Below are 17464 nucleotides of genomic sequence, written 5' to 3'. Positions count from 1 at the left end.
TTCCCGTCCCTAGTAAATAAGCTACCAAGGTATACGAACTTATCAACTTGTTCAATTCTCTCATCATTTAATAAAATATTGCATAGCGTTTTCTCACTCTTTACTTCGAACACCATAGTTTTTGTTTTATTTTTGTTAATTTTGAGGCCCATGCTCTTCATGCTTGCATCTAGTTTATTCAACATTCTTTGTAGGTCTTCTATAGACTCTGCCATAACAACCTTATCATCTGCGAACGCTTACCCTCGTACCCTTACTGTTTCGAGATCCACACCCTCTTCGTCGAAGAGAGCCATTGTTAAACACTTGTCCATAAATAATATAAATAACCATGAAGACATGATGCATCCTTGTCTAACTGCTTGAATGATATCGAAAATTATTAAAAAATAGTTGAAATTTCTGTTTGAAAAGATTTGAGTTGACTTTCCACGATCAAAATATGAATTTTTAAACAAGAAATAAGTTTTCGCGAAAAAAGCAGAGTTTTCAATTAAAAAAAAAGAAGAATTTTCAATCAAAAAGAATAACTATAGCCAAATTCTTGAAGTCTCTACCAAAGTGTTACATTTACATCCAAAAAGACTAAATTTCTCTTAAAACACATTAAATATTTATTTAACCAAAATTTCAACAACAAAAAATAAATGAATTTTCATTCCAAAAAGACATTTTTCTTAAAGTTGTACTTTCCTCCAGAAAACATTTCAGTTCATTTTTCAGCACAGAAATATACATTTTAAACAAAAAATAAATTTCTCACAAAATGGTTCAAGCTTTAAGAAAACAGTGGAATATTATCCAAAAAAGTATGACTTTGCAACAAAATAGTTTAATTTGCAACCAAACAATTGAATTTTTATCCAAAAAAGTTGAAATTTCTCTTAAGAAAAATGCATTTTTTAATAAACAAACATTTTTAAATAGATCAATTTTCATCCAGAAAAAATGTTTGTTCTCTTTTCAACGCCAAAATATTAAATTTATGGAAAAGTAAATTTTCTACGAAGTAATTTAATTTTCAACAAAAGAGCAGAATATTCAACCAAGAAATATGACTTTTCAACAATATTTTTCAATTTGCATATAAAAACTGGCATTTTTCTAAGAAATATGTATTTATTGCTAAAGCAGGTAAATTTGAAAATCAAAATGGTAAATTAAAAAAAAAATTAGTTGAATTTTCAATAGAACGGATACATTTTCATGCAAGAAAGATGAAATTTCTCCTAAAACAGATAAATTAAAGACATTTTTTTGAATTCTTATCTCAAGAAGATTTCAGTTCATTTTTCAACACCAAAACAAGAATTGTGAGCAATAAGTTAATTTTCTGCTAAATATTCGAATTTTTATCCAAAGCGTATAACTTTTTAACAAGACTGTTGAATCTTCAACCAAATAGTTGTATTATTGACTAAGAAAAATAAAAATTTTCCTAAAACAGGAGAAATTTTAAATGAAAAAGACTAATTTTCAAAAAAAGAGTTAAATTTTCATTTAAATCGATTTCAATTGCCTTTTCAAGACAAAAATACGAATTTTAAAGAAAAAGTGAATATTCTAGGAAATAGATAAATTTTCAACAAAATAGTTACATTTTTATCCAAGAAAGATGTAAGATTTTTTACTAAAAAAGATGAAGTTTTCACTCAAAAATATAAATTTTCAGAGAAAAAAAAGGTTAATGATCTTCGAAAAAAGCTAAATTTTCAACTCGAAAAGACGAATTTTTAACAAAATAATTAAATTTTAAACAAAATAATAAAATTTATGACGAAAAAGATTATCTTCAGGAGAATTTTTTTCCGAATTTTCTAAATTACGTACATGAGATCAGGACCCTCCATCCTCTAACGTAACAAATCCTAACAATATGTCTCGACACCCCTCCCACCCCCTGGAGCTGTTACGTCATTTGAGTACGGTCCCTTCACAGAATAAAGTAATGATAAAATTTGTTGCAGGGAATTTTTTAGAAGAATAAGGTATTAATCAGACAACTTTGCGTTTTTTAAAACACATGTGTTGTCATGTAAAAACAAAAGAAAGTTTAACCGATATTTGGTTAAAGTTTATCCTGTAAAGTTAATTTTTGTTGCAGCGAATCTTTCATCGGAAATCGATGTAAAGTCTATCTTCTGTTTTTTCTATGTCGATGCAATTCTATTAATAGCACAGATGACATTTTAGTGTAATTCTGTTAAATAAAGGAGAGCCACTAAAAATTAGTAGAGCATGGCTAATTTGGTTAGGCGAAGTATTTAGAAATTCGATAATGGAGAATATCCAACTGCTCAATGTAGATAAGTTTATTATGGGTTGTATTTTATATTAATTACAGAAATAAAAAAATAAAACTTGGAAAATACAAAATTCGAATGTAAAAACGCAATTTCCTATCATTTTCATCTTTATTTAAACAATGACAATGAAATATTGTGGCAGTTTGTAAGCAGGCTACGCCGCCTCATGAATTATAACCTGCTTACAAGTTTTACTGCTTAAAATAGATAAAAAGTAATTGTGTACACATCTGAATTATTTTACTTTATATTATTTATGTGAAAAATACCTTGAATTTATATACCCTCAAGAAAACGTGTGCATCACTTTATATCGAAAACAATCTTTGGGCAATAAAAAAAATAACTTTTGCAATCACTCAGCTATGAATTGACCCTGAGAACTCACAAATTTGGTTTATGGCTGGCAAAAATATTTTCCTATATATAAAATGAGTCTTCATGATTTTATTCAGATTTTTAAAACGATGTCTTCAGTTAGAAGAAGCTTTTTGAATTTTAAAACTTTGAAAACAGTAATTTTTGGATATATTCCAATGTTCGGTCACCATTTCTTCATCGAATTAGTTTTTCTGTACAAATTCATTTATTTTCATGTGACAAAAGATTTTCAAACATTTTGATGGTAAAAAAAATCTGGAGATGAATGTAGTTACGCAGAACATGATTTTTATTTGAAAATCGAAGTTTAAAAAATAATTCAAAATGGTATAAAATTATGAATATAAATTTTTTTAATATCCTTTTAAGTGGTCTTTTAGGAGCTACGGAAAAATGTAATGTTTTAAGGAAAATTCAGAATAAATGTAATTTCGACTTTAGCGTATGAATAAGTAAAATAATATTTTTCCAGCTTCAGAATTTTTTTTTGTGGCGAGCAATTTAGATGTTTTTATATAGTTTTTTATGGTCAAGGCCGCAAACATTGTATTTTTTAATTTGGCTATGGTTACAAAAATATTTTTCAGCATATTCAAATGAGTCTCCATGATTATTTCAGATGTTTAAAATGATATCTTCAGTTAGCAGAAACTTTTTAAAGTTTGAAACTTTGAAAGCAGTGATTTTTTCTATATATTTCTATATTGGGTAATTTCTTCTTTGAATCAGTTTTTACTGCACAAATTCATTTTATTTTATGTAAAAAAAGATTTTCAGAAAATTGTTATTTTAAAAGAAAATTCTGGTGATGAATGTAGTTACGTATAATATAATTTTCATTTCAAAATCGATGTTTCGAAGATATTTAAAAAGTGTTTTTAATCATAAATTAATTTTATTATCTTTTTCAGGGGTCTTTCAGGACCTAAAATACATAGAGGTTTAGAAGGAAAAGTTTTGAACTACTGTGAAAGTAAGCAAATAGCTTCAAACTCTAGTAAAAAAACAAATATCAAAATCCAACAAAAAAACAACAAAAAAGCGAACTTACTCTTCCTACTAAACTTATATGTATTTTTATATCCTAAAATATCCCTGGAAAGAATAATACCAAAAAAATGATTTTTCAACATTTTTGATTATCTTCGAAACTTCGGTTTAGAAATGAAAATTATATTCTACGCTATTGCATTTGTTACCACAATTTTCTTGTATAATACAAATTTTTGAAAAACAAAGTTTCACACTTCAAAAAGTTTCTGCTTACTAAATTTATCGTTTCAGAAATCTGAAAATAATCATTAGGAATAATTTTAATATGTAGAAAAACATTTTTGATAGCCATAATCAAAATAAAAAAGCTGCTTTTTCGGACCACCCGAGTGTACATGTGTCGTCTCCATTTAAGCCGGCTGTTGAATTACGATTTATTTTGAAATTTTCAATTCATAAGCTATTTCTAAAATTTGTTCAAAATAATTTATAAACTTTTCTCGATAAAATTCACAAATAAAAAAACATACTTTTGCACTGCATAAAAGTGGGGATTATTTTTTCAAAATTTAATAAATTAATTTAAATATAAATTTGAGAAGCTTTTCTTTTTTTAACTATTTTTCGAAAGAACTCGTTATTTTTCATTTCTTTATCGAAATTGCTATGCAAAAATAGAAAATTTCTTATTTCACTCCAAAATATGCGAGAAACTTAAAAAGTCTAAAGGATGACTTGTCACCTTTTAAAATAACTACAAATTTAGCTTGACCCCTTTTTTGATAGAAATCGAAGTTTCTGATACATTGTTTAAAAGTGCCATGTAAAGTTGTTTGGAAAATAAATAAACATTAAAAAATGTGTGTCAAAAATCTAACAGAATGCGCAAGTGTCACGATGAGAATGCGAACTTCAAAGACTACAAAGCGAACAAGAAACATCCGCGACGTTCTCTTGAGAATAACATTGAATGAAAAGTTTCTAAATAATTGTAAATACAAAGAAGGAAGCACTTTTTCAGTCACGCTTTATTTTCAGCAAAATATTGTAAACGAATTAAAAAAGCGAAACATATTTTTTCCATATACTATTATATTCAAATTACAATTGACCTACTTTTGCATAGCTTCCGCTACTTCGTTGACCTAATATTTGTTAGGTCTGGATCAAAACAAATTAAAAAAAAACACAAATATTTTTTATACTCATATTTTCTGAAAAGACAGCTGACCTATTAATGTTTCAGTTTTGCATGATTTGAGGGATACCATCTCAAAAATCACCGATATAAATGGATCGATATCAACATATGGATATACAGTTCTGAAAGAAGCAGGAACATTGTCTCTTCAATTAAAAGTTTAACTTTTTTCTATAGATTTTTAGACACGTTCATGATGGAGTTTTTAATCCTTGTTGTATTGGCACTTTCCACCAGTAAGTGAGACATAAAATTAATTACATTAGATACAAATTTTTTGTGTGATATCTTATACATATAACTGAAAAATTTCATTTGTATTTACACACAAAGAATTAAGAATTCACTTCTCAAAAACTTATAATTTTCCGCGAATTGAAAGTTACATATTCTTTTTTAAATTTTCTAAACAAAATAACTTTATAATGTATCAAGATAAACTTGTTATCTGCATTTAAAAGAGGATAAGGTTAATATGTTAAAGAGATATCTTCCTTATCGGCGCTTACAAAAATATAATTTGAATTTTCAAATACCAAAATTTTTTTTAATACATGTATATTAAACTAGATGCCGATTCGCAATCTCTATTGTTATCAGTTTTTTTTATTTACAATTTGATGGTGCTTATTTGATGATCACATTGTCTAATCCTAAAGGAATTCAGACTAAACAACCTGAATAGGAAAATAAAAATGTTACGAACTATGAATTAGTGAATGAGAATTTTTTTTAAACCAAGTAACTATAACTCTTGTACTGTAATTCAATCCATTTTTACACCAATTGAGCATTATTTTGCGCTCTTGCATCAGGGTGGAATTATGTTATAAAAAAACTTTTATTATAAAAACCCGATTTTCAGATAGCATTCATTAAAATAAATTCTCTACTCTTTAATACACTGAAACCCCGTTTACGTTTACGCCCGGATAAGTTCACTCCCGCTTAAGTTCACGTGTTGCTTCTCGTTTAGGTTTACTTTTACCTCCTCCCCAAAGGGTTCTCATTGCTCCGCACATTGAAGCTTCCCATGTATATATATATATATATATATATATATGTGTGTGTGTATGTGTGTGTGCGTGTGTGTGTGTGTGTGACCGAAACTCACATGCATCGCTATATAGCGAAAACCATTTTTGGAGTAGTAAATAAATTAATTATTGCGAATAATTCATTATTTATTTTCTAGAAATTATAAATGTCACACACACACACACACACACACACATATATATATAATCACTTATATGTAGTTAATTATCATGGATTCTGAAAGAAAAACGATAAATTAAAAAAAAAGTAGAATTTTATACCAAAAAGCTGATGAATTTTTTACAATATATATACATGAATTTTCAACAAAAAGTATAAATATTTGATTAACAAATTAATGTTCAACCAAAGAGAAGAATTTTTCATTCGAATGACGGAATATTATATACAAACTATGGGATCGCTGGAATACTTATATTTTTAGTTTGGAAAATTTCGTTAATAAAAAAACGAATTTTTAGTAAAATACTCGAATTTTCATCTAAAACATTTTGCAAAAAAAAAGAATAATTACATTTTCGATTAAAAATATTAATTTGCCCCCCCCCCCCCAAATTGCCGCAACAAAACAGTTAAATCTAAAAATATAAAGATACTTTCACAAATGAAGTGACATTATTATTTAACGTTTTATAACAATAAGAAAATCCAAGAACGCTCTCGAAAAACCCTGGCACATCCAGATTTTTCCTGGTATGTATTCTTATTTTTAATTACATTTATTTCCGTTGTGATTCTATACACTTTATCACGGTTTACACTTAAATGCTTATTAAAACTAAAAAAATTATTCTGATAAGTAACTGGATATGTTTATTCAAAATTTGTGTCAAATATTATTATTTAATGATTATCATTTTGTATTACGTAGAATATGAACATGGCAACACAATATAATATTTGATATGAAAAAGAAAAATACATAAACGCACCTGCATGGTTCCTCTCGATGATTGTTTGATAAACACTCTTTATTCAATTGCACCTGGAAACTTGACAGAACACTGCAAGAAACTTTTAGTAACAGAACACACCTACAAAAACACTGGTTTCTGTCGTTTGGACGTTTCGCGACTTCCACTTTCGTTCTACGCAAACAAACATGTGCATACGTGCGTCGATGAGTTAACCAATCGCATCAGCATATGGAGGGGCCCCTCTCATGGTGAGAACGGTGGTGGGAGCCCTTCCCGAGTAAACCTAAGTGAGATGTTTTCATTTCGGAGCAGTAAACTTAAACGGGGTTTTAGTGTACAATGTATAAATATTGTATGTCTAACAATTCGTCTCGAATTAACGAACCTTTTCTACTCTTGCATGAACTTTAAATAATGTAAATGAGACAATTTTAACTAAAAAAATTTTAATATATTATTCATATATATATATTTTTTATTACACCATTAAGCCATTTCGATTTCGGGTTGGCGTGACTCACTTGGTAGGAGAAAGAAGTAGTGTGTGGAAGGAATAAAGATTTTTCTGATTGATCCAGAATTCTCGTGCTATTTAAGTAAATAACACGTTCGTTCCGCAACACTGCTCCGACCCAGGTTGCTGATCAATCTCTCTAGCAATCACCCCAAGCGAAGAACCTCACGAAGTCGTTATGTAAGGTTCCCCACTTGGGCCCATTAGTGGCCAAGGTCTTTTGTTTCAGGCGTCATTCACTCTACTGACACTCTTTTTTATTAACTACTTGCCGCCATGCTTTCCTGTCCTGGCATACTTCTCTAGCTTCTTTTATGTCCATGCATTTTTTCATGCAGGCTCTCGTGTTTCTGTGACTTCTTATGTCTCTTCTAAGTAGGGTCTCATTCACACATTCTAACCATTCTTTCCGCGGTCTACCTCTGGGCACGTTGCCATTTACTTTACCTTGATACACTTGTTTCGTTAGTCGTTCATTTGGCATTCTCTCAACATGTCCGAATCATCTTAACCGATTTCTTTCCCATGTGTCTACTAGCGTCTCTTCTGCACCACATTCTTTTAGAATTATCTCGTTACTTACTTTATCCATCAGGGTTTTCCCGTATATTATGCGCATGAATCTCATGTCAATTGCGTTAATTCTACTCTTTATCTTTTTCTTGATAAGTCCATGTCTCGCTATATATATATTAAATTATTGATTAAAAAATAAAATTTATATTTATAATCATTTCCTACATGCATTAAGAATGAGGATCTTCAAACGCCAAAATTATTGTTTGCACCTATAATGAAGTAAAACAGCGCCTATAAAAATTTAAGGTAGTTGACGTGCCCAAAGTCAGATATTTGAAAAAATAGATTTTCAATGATTTTAAGAATCAAAATATTATCAATGATGCTATTCCAAATAAAAAACATTATTTTTAATGAAAAACTTTGAAATTCACAAATAAAAACATTAATTTTAACCAGGTTTTTTGGAATTGAATTTTTTCTGGGAAAACCTTCTGTCATGTCTCTCTTTTTTTTAAATTGCTAAGAAGAGAAGGTCAGAGAAAATTAAAATACCAACAAGATCGTTAAAAGTAATGTTTTTTTGTGAATTTTAACATTCTTCATGAAAACGAATTTTTTTATTTGAAATTACCTCGTTAATAATATTTTGATTCTTAAAATCATACAAAAACTATTTTTTTCAGGTATCTGACTTTTGGCACGACAATTACCTTAAATTCAAATATATCTTCAAATTTTTGACACGGTATATTTAAGATTTACTTTGCAGATAAATTTTCAATCAGTGGCCAAATTATTGTTTTCATTATACAGTATAAATAAAGCTGCCGCTATATTTTTAATTAGGCCATTTAACTCGCTACTTGAAACATGCTGGAAAATAACATGGAGTTTTTCAAATAAATAATGCAGATAAATAATTTTTCATCTCTCTCAAAAGTGGGTTCTATCATGCGAGGGTGTTTCCTATTATCTATTTTACGATAAAATTTTTAAATTAAAATTAAAGAATTATTTAATATGAGATGCATTATTTTATAGCAGAGTGTCAATTGTTTCTATCAATTTATGATATATAGACACAAATTTTTAGGTCTCGCAGAAGCTGAAAAATATTCGAAATATCAGGGGCCCTCGGTACCTTTAATAAGCCAAAAATTTGGGTTGACTCTGTCAGAATTGAAGGAATCATGTGACGCCAAAAACAAAGCTTTGTGGGATGGAGTGTTAGATGCTTTGAAACTTAATGTGGATCTTGGAGAAGATTTAGTTACTGATATAGCGACTAGAGTATCACGAAAAATTGATCTTACTGGCGAGGAATACAAAAATCTCATTGAAGAACGTTGCAACACAAATACTGTTATCGTAAATGTAAAAAAGTTTACCACCAACAAAATCTTACAATGCTTAAATGAAAATGAAGTTCCGGATGAATCTCTAATTGCACAAATGCTGATTAAGTCTATTTCTAGAACTTGTTCCGAAGTTAAGCTACTGTAAGTTTATTTAATAATTGATATGAATTTCATATTATTAGATCACGTTATAGTTTTCTAATTTGTATTTCCTATAAAATATAATTATTTTGAATTAAATATTATTTTATTTTCAGAGCCATGGAAAGAAATGGACAGGTAATTGATTAAAATTACTGGCAACAGTGCGAAAGAAAAATATATGACGACTTCCGATGGATTATTAGTATTTGTTTATTATTATTATTATCCAATTATAGCAATTTTTTATTGTAACCAAACTATGTATAATATAGAATAAAAAGTTATTACTACCAGCAGCCTAAAATGTTACTCCTTTTTATTGAAAAGTCTCGTTACTGTTGCAGTTAAACAATGAAATTTTCTTGAATTTATATAATGATGTTCACCATTTTTTATTCTTAATCTTCTAAAAATAACTTAAATAAATTAATAAAGAAAACTCTTTTATCAAAAAAATCAAGCAATTTATTTGTCTAATTTTCACTTAGAATAAGATAATAATTATTGCAATTTAGCAAACATAATTATTTAAATCCAATTTTAATGTTCACAAATACCATTTTCTTTATTGATACTATATAGTTCCGGTTTCTTTCGAAAATTTTAACTTTTTACCCACTTTTTACTTAGCAAAGTAATGAATAATGCAAGGTAACAAACCAAATTTTTGAAGCAATTCATTATTGTTTATAACAATCTTCTCTCAGATAAGCGCTACAAAGGTGCGGTTTTTTCTGAACTGTTACACTTTTTGTGCATTGTTCACTTGGTGAGGTAATAATGAACACAAATTACTAAAGATGCTTATTTAAACAATCCATTATTCTTTATGACTATCTTCTTTTAGAGTAATGGTAGAAAGTTTTTTTTCTGGAATTTTTAGTTTTGCTTTGGGTAAAAAAAAACAATATCTGAATCTCAGCAGGAATCCTTTGTTGAATATTATTTTATTTTTTTAAACTTATTATTGTGGCTCTTTTCCCAATGTTGGAAAAAATTAATTGTAAGAAAAAAGTTATTTTACACAAGAGGCTTAGACAAAGAATGGAATAATTAGGAGTAGGTGGGAGGGCCGGCTCCATAAATGACTTGTAAGAGTTTCGTTTTGAGTTGCAACAAGAAGTTTATTGCAAAGACTAAAAGAAAAAATTGGAATTGTAGATATTTTTATATCACCCCCCCCCCCTTCTTCCCTGAAGAAAACACCTCTCGTCAATAATAATATACATGTATAAAAATTAAAAATAACTTTAAAAAAGAATTAATTGATTATAACATATCACGGGACAAGGTAGACTTACTGCAGGAAATTGTATTTCATATTATTTCACCACTTTAAGTCAATATTGTCAGATTTTTATTCATTAGTTGTTCGTAACTAAACATCCAAAGCAAAATTACACATTTCAGAAAATGATTTTAATTAATAATCACCTCTCTCAGACTAAACTTTCAGGCACGATTTTAAAAGAATATTATTATAAATAATAAGGCATTATTCAAACATTCAATTCTATTAGTTTATTTGTTATCCTAGCAATAACAGAAAAGCTTAAAAATTCGGTCAAACCTGGCATTTTAACTCTATTTTAAGTGAAAAATGTCAAAAACAATAATAAATTGTTTTTCACAACTAATTATTAGTCAAAAGTAGTATTTAATTAACTGCGAACAAATTGTTTTAAAAAAACATCCACAAAAAGTCATAATTAGCATCAGTAACTCGCAAAACCCAATTTTTCACTTATGGCTTTTTTTAGGAATCCAAAAAACAGACATATGTGGAAGATATTATAAAAGTAATTATTTATCTGTATTCTATAGCTAAATGTGAAGAGGAATGTTGAATTTCAGCTCGATTAACGAATAGTTACGATTCCGAATTAAATTCACAGAAATATGTGCTTTCCTAATGGGAAATACGTGTTACGCTTTATTAGGCTTGTGGAATCTTCAAATATCTTCTTTTTTTTGAAGCACAATCCAATCCATTTTTGGACTTCCCTATTGGACACCCTGTATCAGAAATTTATAAAAAAAGGAGACATAAAAAATAAAAAAAGTTGAAAGTAACAAAGCGGTTTTATAACATTTTCAGCTTTATTGACACAATCACGACTCGAGCAAAATATTAACAAGTTTTGCAGCTTTAAATTAGAAAAAATTCATAATTTAATGAAAAAATTATTTAAGTACTTTAATTAATTAATTTAATTAAAAAACAATCCTTGAATGTAAACGCACCCACGAAAAAAAGTGCATCATTTTATATCAAAAACAAGCTGACGGATATGGAAAAAAAACTGTTTGAATTTTTTAATTTATAATTAAATATAAGCAACAACTATTCAATTTAGCATTAGTTAAACTACAATGGAAATTCATCCTATACTTAAATAAATAATCATAAATTGAAATGAAATTTAAAGTTTTTTTTTAACACTCAGTATTGTACAAACAATACATAATGAAAATGAAACTGCTTGTTATAATTATTACAAATATGGATCATTCTTATATATCTGTGTGTTCGATTAAAAATACGATAGTTTATAATACTGTAAACTTGAATTCTATGTACGAATTTTAAATGTTTTTATATTTAGAGCTCTTTCAAATCAAAACAGGATAAGAAATGCTTTCTTTTCTTTCTTTTCGAGATGATATGTTGTACCTACATTGTCATGAATTCGATATTAAACCTTTACAGTATCAATATTTAAAATATCGCTGCGAAATACTTTACGGTAGTCCAAAAATTCGAATTTCAATTTTTGATGATTACCCCCTCCTCCCAATTACTTTGTTTTTCGAAAAAGAAATTCCCTATTTTTTAAATTTGACCAAAATTAAATCGCGCTTTCGAGCCTTTGAAATTAACATAATTAACATAATGAGAAAAGCTCAATTTTTGCACAAATGTAAACAAGTAGTACTTTTTATTAACTTTTATGCATAAAATTTCATTAATTTTCTAAGGAATATTCAAGGAATGACTTCTACCCAGTTTTCCGTAAAATTAATGCTAATGATGGTATTTTTTTAAACTTAAGGATTTGTATTCGATAAGTCAAAAGTTTCCAAATAATTTGAAACAAATTTTCAATTGCGTAAAATACTATTTTTCAAGTTAATCGTTAATTCCAAGTGTAATATTTTTCTTTGATAAAATTTTGCAATTTTTTGTACAATTTATAATTTTACTATTTTTTCCAGCGAATAGTGAAACTTTAGAATTTTCCGACATCAATCACACAATTATTTAGGCAATGTCAATTTTTTACTTTTACTGTAAAAATGGATAAAGTTCGAGCTTTTTCTAATCACTTACAATATACCTCTTGATTATTAGTATAAAAAAATTACCAAATTTGGAAAAAAATTATTAAAAAATGTATTGACAGTTCTGCTATGAAAAATCTAATATAATTCGACTCCAGGTACGCAAAATTAAATTTTAAAAGATCTTTTTGTGATGCCTGCTATTTTTTCTGTTTACCATGTCTCCAAAAGGTTCAAATGTTTATTACAAATAGCCGGATTATTTTCGTACGAATATTCCAAATTTAGACATAAATTTTCTCTGGATCTACATGAAAAATCTTGCAGTTTTAGAAAAGAATAATAATTTCTGATGCCTGGATTTTGAATTTCAAGTTGAAACTTTTGCTGCTTAACTTCATAATTTTTAAACTATTTTTTTATGTTGAAATTACAATCAATTATAAAGATTTTTTAAAACTAGCTAGAAAACAATATATGAAAAAAAAACTGAAAATGAAATATGAAATACTGCCTCCCTTTTTTGTGCTTCTAATGCTTTGGGATTGTCAAGTTGACAAATTACATTTGAGGCTAACAATGAGCCTCCAAATATTGCCATTTTATGCAATTTTTTGATATGCCTAAACCTTTTCAATAATATTTATGAGATATAAAAATTCGATAAATGCAATATTAATTTATAAGTGCACAAGAATACAAAATCTCAATTAAATTTACTTATAATTTCCTGATTAAGATCGAAAAAGTAAAAATAGGAAAAATGTTACTTGTCAAAATCCATAAGATATAAAAGATGTTAGAGCGAGTACTAACAATATTTTTTGTTGGAAATAAAAAAGACATTGATGAATTTATTTGCCTACAAGAACAATTTGGTGAACATCACTGTTAAAATGTCTGAAATGTGATTTTTCGGCCACCCTAATAGTTATAAACAATTACGTTTGTTATATTGCATTCGATTTAAACGTGCCTTGAGTGAATAGAATACAAAAAGTTGAATATTTCAGAAAAACCGCAACTTCCACACATTATTCTAAGAGACTATTATTATAAATCATAATTATTTTTAGGCACTTTTTGTGTTAAATTTAATCAATAACCTCACTGTAACAGAAAAGTGGAAAATAAGTTGAAAAACTTGAAAAAGCCGCAACTTTTTTACTCTGTTCTAAGCGAAAAGTACTAAGAATAATAATAAATTGTTTAGAAAAAGTATCTAAACATCTTATTAAAAGTAAAAAGTAGTATTGGATGTATTACAACCAATTTGTATTGAAAAAGCCGCCAAAAAATCATGATTGACGCCAAAAAACTCGCAAAAACCAATTTTTTTACGATTATGCATAAAATTTATAAAACCCTATTTCTATATAGGAAATACGTACTATACTGATGAGATTTGCAAAATCTCTAAAAATCATTTTAAAAAATGTCTTTTTTGTGGATTTGCACGAATTTGGAGGCGGTGTGCATGACAATTCTAAAAAAAATTCCATTGCATTTTTGCACAGCCCTACTGGACACCCTGTTTAAATTCAATAAAAGTTTGTTTAAATAAGGCCGTTTGCAATCTCCATAAATGAAATTTCAATAATATTACTGGAAAATTCTACTGTAATTGTGTTAAAGAAAACAGAACCACTTAAAATTAGTAGAAAATGACTAATTCGATTAAGCGAAATATTTATTAAATCGATAGTAAGGAACTTGTGATTGCTCTGTGAATGTAGAATAATTCTCTAAAGTGTATATTTTATGTAAACAAGAAAAATGTATAAAAAAAGGGAAACATAAAAAATGACGATCAAATATTATTACATTTTGTAAATAGGCTACATCGTTTTGAACATCATAACCTACTTACAAGTTTTACTGCTTAAAATTGTAAAAACAGTAATTATTCAAACAACTGCTTACTGTGACCTTAAAATATTATCGTAAAAAAAAACCTTGAATTTATACGTTCTCATGAAAACATGTGTTCCACTTTATATCGAAAACAATCTTAGGGCAATGAAAAAAACAAAACTTTTTTAATGACACAGATATTATATTTGACCCCAAGAACACAAAAATGTAATTAAAAAAAATGTCCATATGGTGGGTGTAGTTTTTTCTCTGTTTACCATTATAATTTGTGCACATGTCTCGTCTTACAACACGCCTCCTGTATTTTAATTTTAATAATTTCAAGCAAATAAAGAAATCAGAATCATTAAGATTTATTTTTCAATAAATGTCATTTTTAAAAACTTCTGTTAAATTAAGATTTACTTGACATTTTTCATTTATAACCTATTCCTGCAATTTGTTGCCAATAATTTATTAACTTTTTGAAAACAATTCACAACTAAAAAAACGAACTTTTGTACTGCATAAAAATAGGGATTATGTGTGCAAAATTTCTCGAACTATTTCTCAATATAAATTTTAGAAGCATTTTGCAACTTCTCAGTATTAATATGAATAAAATTTTCGTTTTAAATATGCAAAAAAAATAACTTCGACGATAAAAATAAAAAAATTCAATTGCAGCTGCTCTGACGCTGGAATTTCTTTATAAAACCGAGTTTACAGTAGCAGCTATAGAATCACCTGACCTAGAATATCTGTTTTTTTTGTAATCTCAAGAAAGAATTTCAGCGTTTGAAAAGTCATGAAAAATCTCTTTACTTTCATACTGTTTTCTTTTTTTACTTCTGGACAGATCTAATCGTTTTTAATTGATTTATTAAAATTGCTATTAAAAAAATATATGTCTAAAATCGCGAGATACGTATAAAGTTTTAAAAGTGACTTGTAGATTTTGAAAATAGCTACAAATATAGCTTGACCCATTTTTCGATAGGACTCGAAATTTCTCTTTCAAACATTAAAAATTTTATATATGGCAGCTTGGAAAGTAAATTTGCATTTAAAAATGTTTGTCAAAAATCCAACGGAAAGCGCAAGTGTCCCGATAAAAATGCGTACTCCAAAGACTACATAGCAAAGAAGAAACATCTTTGACGTAATCTTTAGAAAAGCATTCAATAACAAGTTTTAAAATACTTGTTAATACTGAAAAGGAAGGCTGTAAATAAATTTGAAAAGCTAAACATATTTTTACATATAATAATACATTCAAATTTGAAGGGACCTACTCTTGCGTAGCTTTCGCTGCTTCGTAGACCTAATATTTGTTAGGTCTGCATCAAAACAAATTATATAAAAAAAACACAAATATTTTTTATTCTGAAAAGGCGGCTGACCTATTAATGTTTCAGTTTTGCGTGTTTTGAGGGATACCGTCTGAAAAATCTCTGATATAAATGGATCGACATCAACATATAAACATACAGTGTTAAAAGAAGCAGGAAAATTTTCTTTTGAATCAGAAGTTTTACTTTTTTTGTAGATTTTCATATACGTTCATGATGGAGTTCTTAAGCCTTGCTGTACTGGCACTTTCTATCAGTAAGTGGGAAATAAAATTAATTAATCTAAAAAAACAAATTTTTTGTGATCTCTTATACAGTTAACTGGACAATATCATTCGTGATGAATGTCACACATAAATAATTTATACGTAACCTCTCAAAAACTAATAATTTTTCGCGCATTGAAAGTTACGCATTTAAAAAATATAATAAACAGAACATTAATATGTCGGAGAGATATCTTCCGAATCGACGTTCCTATTCTTAAACTAGCTGTGGATTCGCAATCTCGATTTTTTCCGCTTTTTTTGTGTTATTATAATTCCATGATGCTCATTTTGATAAGCACTTCTCTTTCTCATAAAGAATGTCTTAATAAAAAAAACCCGAATAGGAAAATAAAACGGTTTGAACTTTGAATTAGTAAGTAAAAACAGTTTTTCTGTTTAGCACAGATTTTTCAAACTATATAATTAACCATAACTCCCGTAATTTTCCATGCAATTAATTAATACTGTAGGTCAATCGATATTTCTCCAATTGAGAAATCTTTTCCGTCCGTGTATCAGTTTTGAATTATGTTATGGGAAAACCTAATGATAAAAACCCGCTTTTCAGATGATGCTAATTAAAGTAACTTCTGTACTTTTCATTAAAATGTATAAATATTATAGGTCAATCAATTCGTCTTGGATTCTTGCATCAACTGTGAATTATGTAAATGAGAAAATTTTAAATACAAAATTTAATTTCTCAAATAATATAAACGATCATAACTTCCTATAATCTTTGATAAATACTGATTATTGTAGGAAAATTGATTCGTTCTGAAACAAGAAATATTTTATACGTTTGCAGTTACTTCAAGTTATGTTAATGAAAACAAGTTTTACTGTGAGAAACCAATTTCTTAAATATCATACAGTGCTAAAAAATTGTAATAAATATTTTCAGAAATACTAAGTTCAATTATTCGATATTATTGGTGAAGATTAGCCTTCCAAATTTCGTTAATTTATCTCCAACCGTATTCAAGTTATCGTGTTTATAAAAAAGTGTGACAGCCACCCATCCACCCATTCATACATAAACACATGCATCCGGACCTTTATTCCGAACATTGTATTATATATTTTTTTAATTGAGAAATGTTCAAATAAGCGAATACATTTTTTTTCTGGACATTTTTACCATTACAAAGCTTCCTCTACTTCCTTTCCAAGGCATACATTTTCCTATCCTACTGCCTGGTGCTATGAAACCCTAAAAATGAACACGAAATATAAAAAATCGTCTTTCCGTCTTTAGAAATAAAAAAGCAGCTGTCAAAGATCTTTTAATTAAATGTTTCATTACCTTTGG

At 27.9% G+C, this 17464-nt stretch overlaps 1 protein-coding gene across 1 annotated transcript in view; it reads right to left on the bottom strand.

Annotated features, from left to right (window-relative positions):
• Positions 1-7005, bottom strand: part of LOC117178799 — a 51505-nt gene extending 44500 nt beyond the window's left edge. The window contains exon 1 of the mRNA XM_033370278.1: positions 6873-7005. The gene's annotated coding sequence lies outside the window, so the exon portion shown is untranslated. The remainder of the gene's footprint in view (positions 1-6872) is intronic.
• Between the last annotated feature and the right edge of the window lie 10459 nt (positions 7006-17464).

Source organism: Belonocnema kinseyi, chromosome 8 (genome assembly GCF_010883055.1).
Source record: "Belonocnema kinseyi isolate 2016_QV_RU_SX_M_011 chromosome 8, B_treatae_v1, whole genome shotgun sequence".
NCBI lineage: Eukaryota > Metazoa > Arthropoda > Insecta > Hymenoptera > Cynipidae > Belonocnema > Belonocnema kinseyi.
The sequence above is the reverse complement of the archived record's forward strand: the minus strand, read 5'-3'. Positions and strand labels throughout refer to the sequence as shown.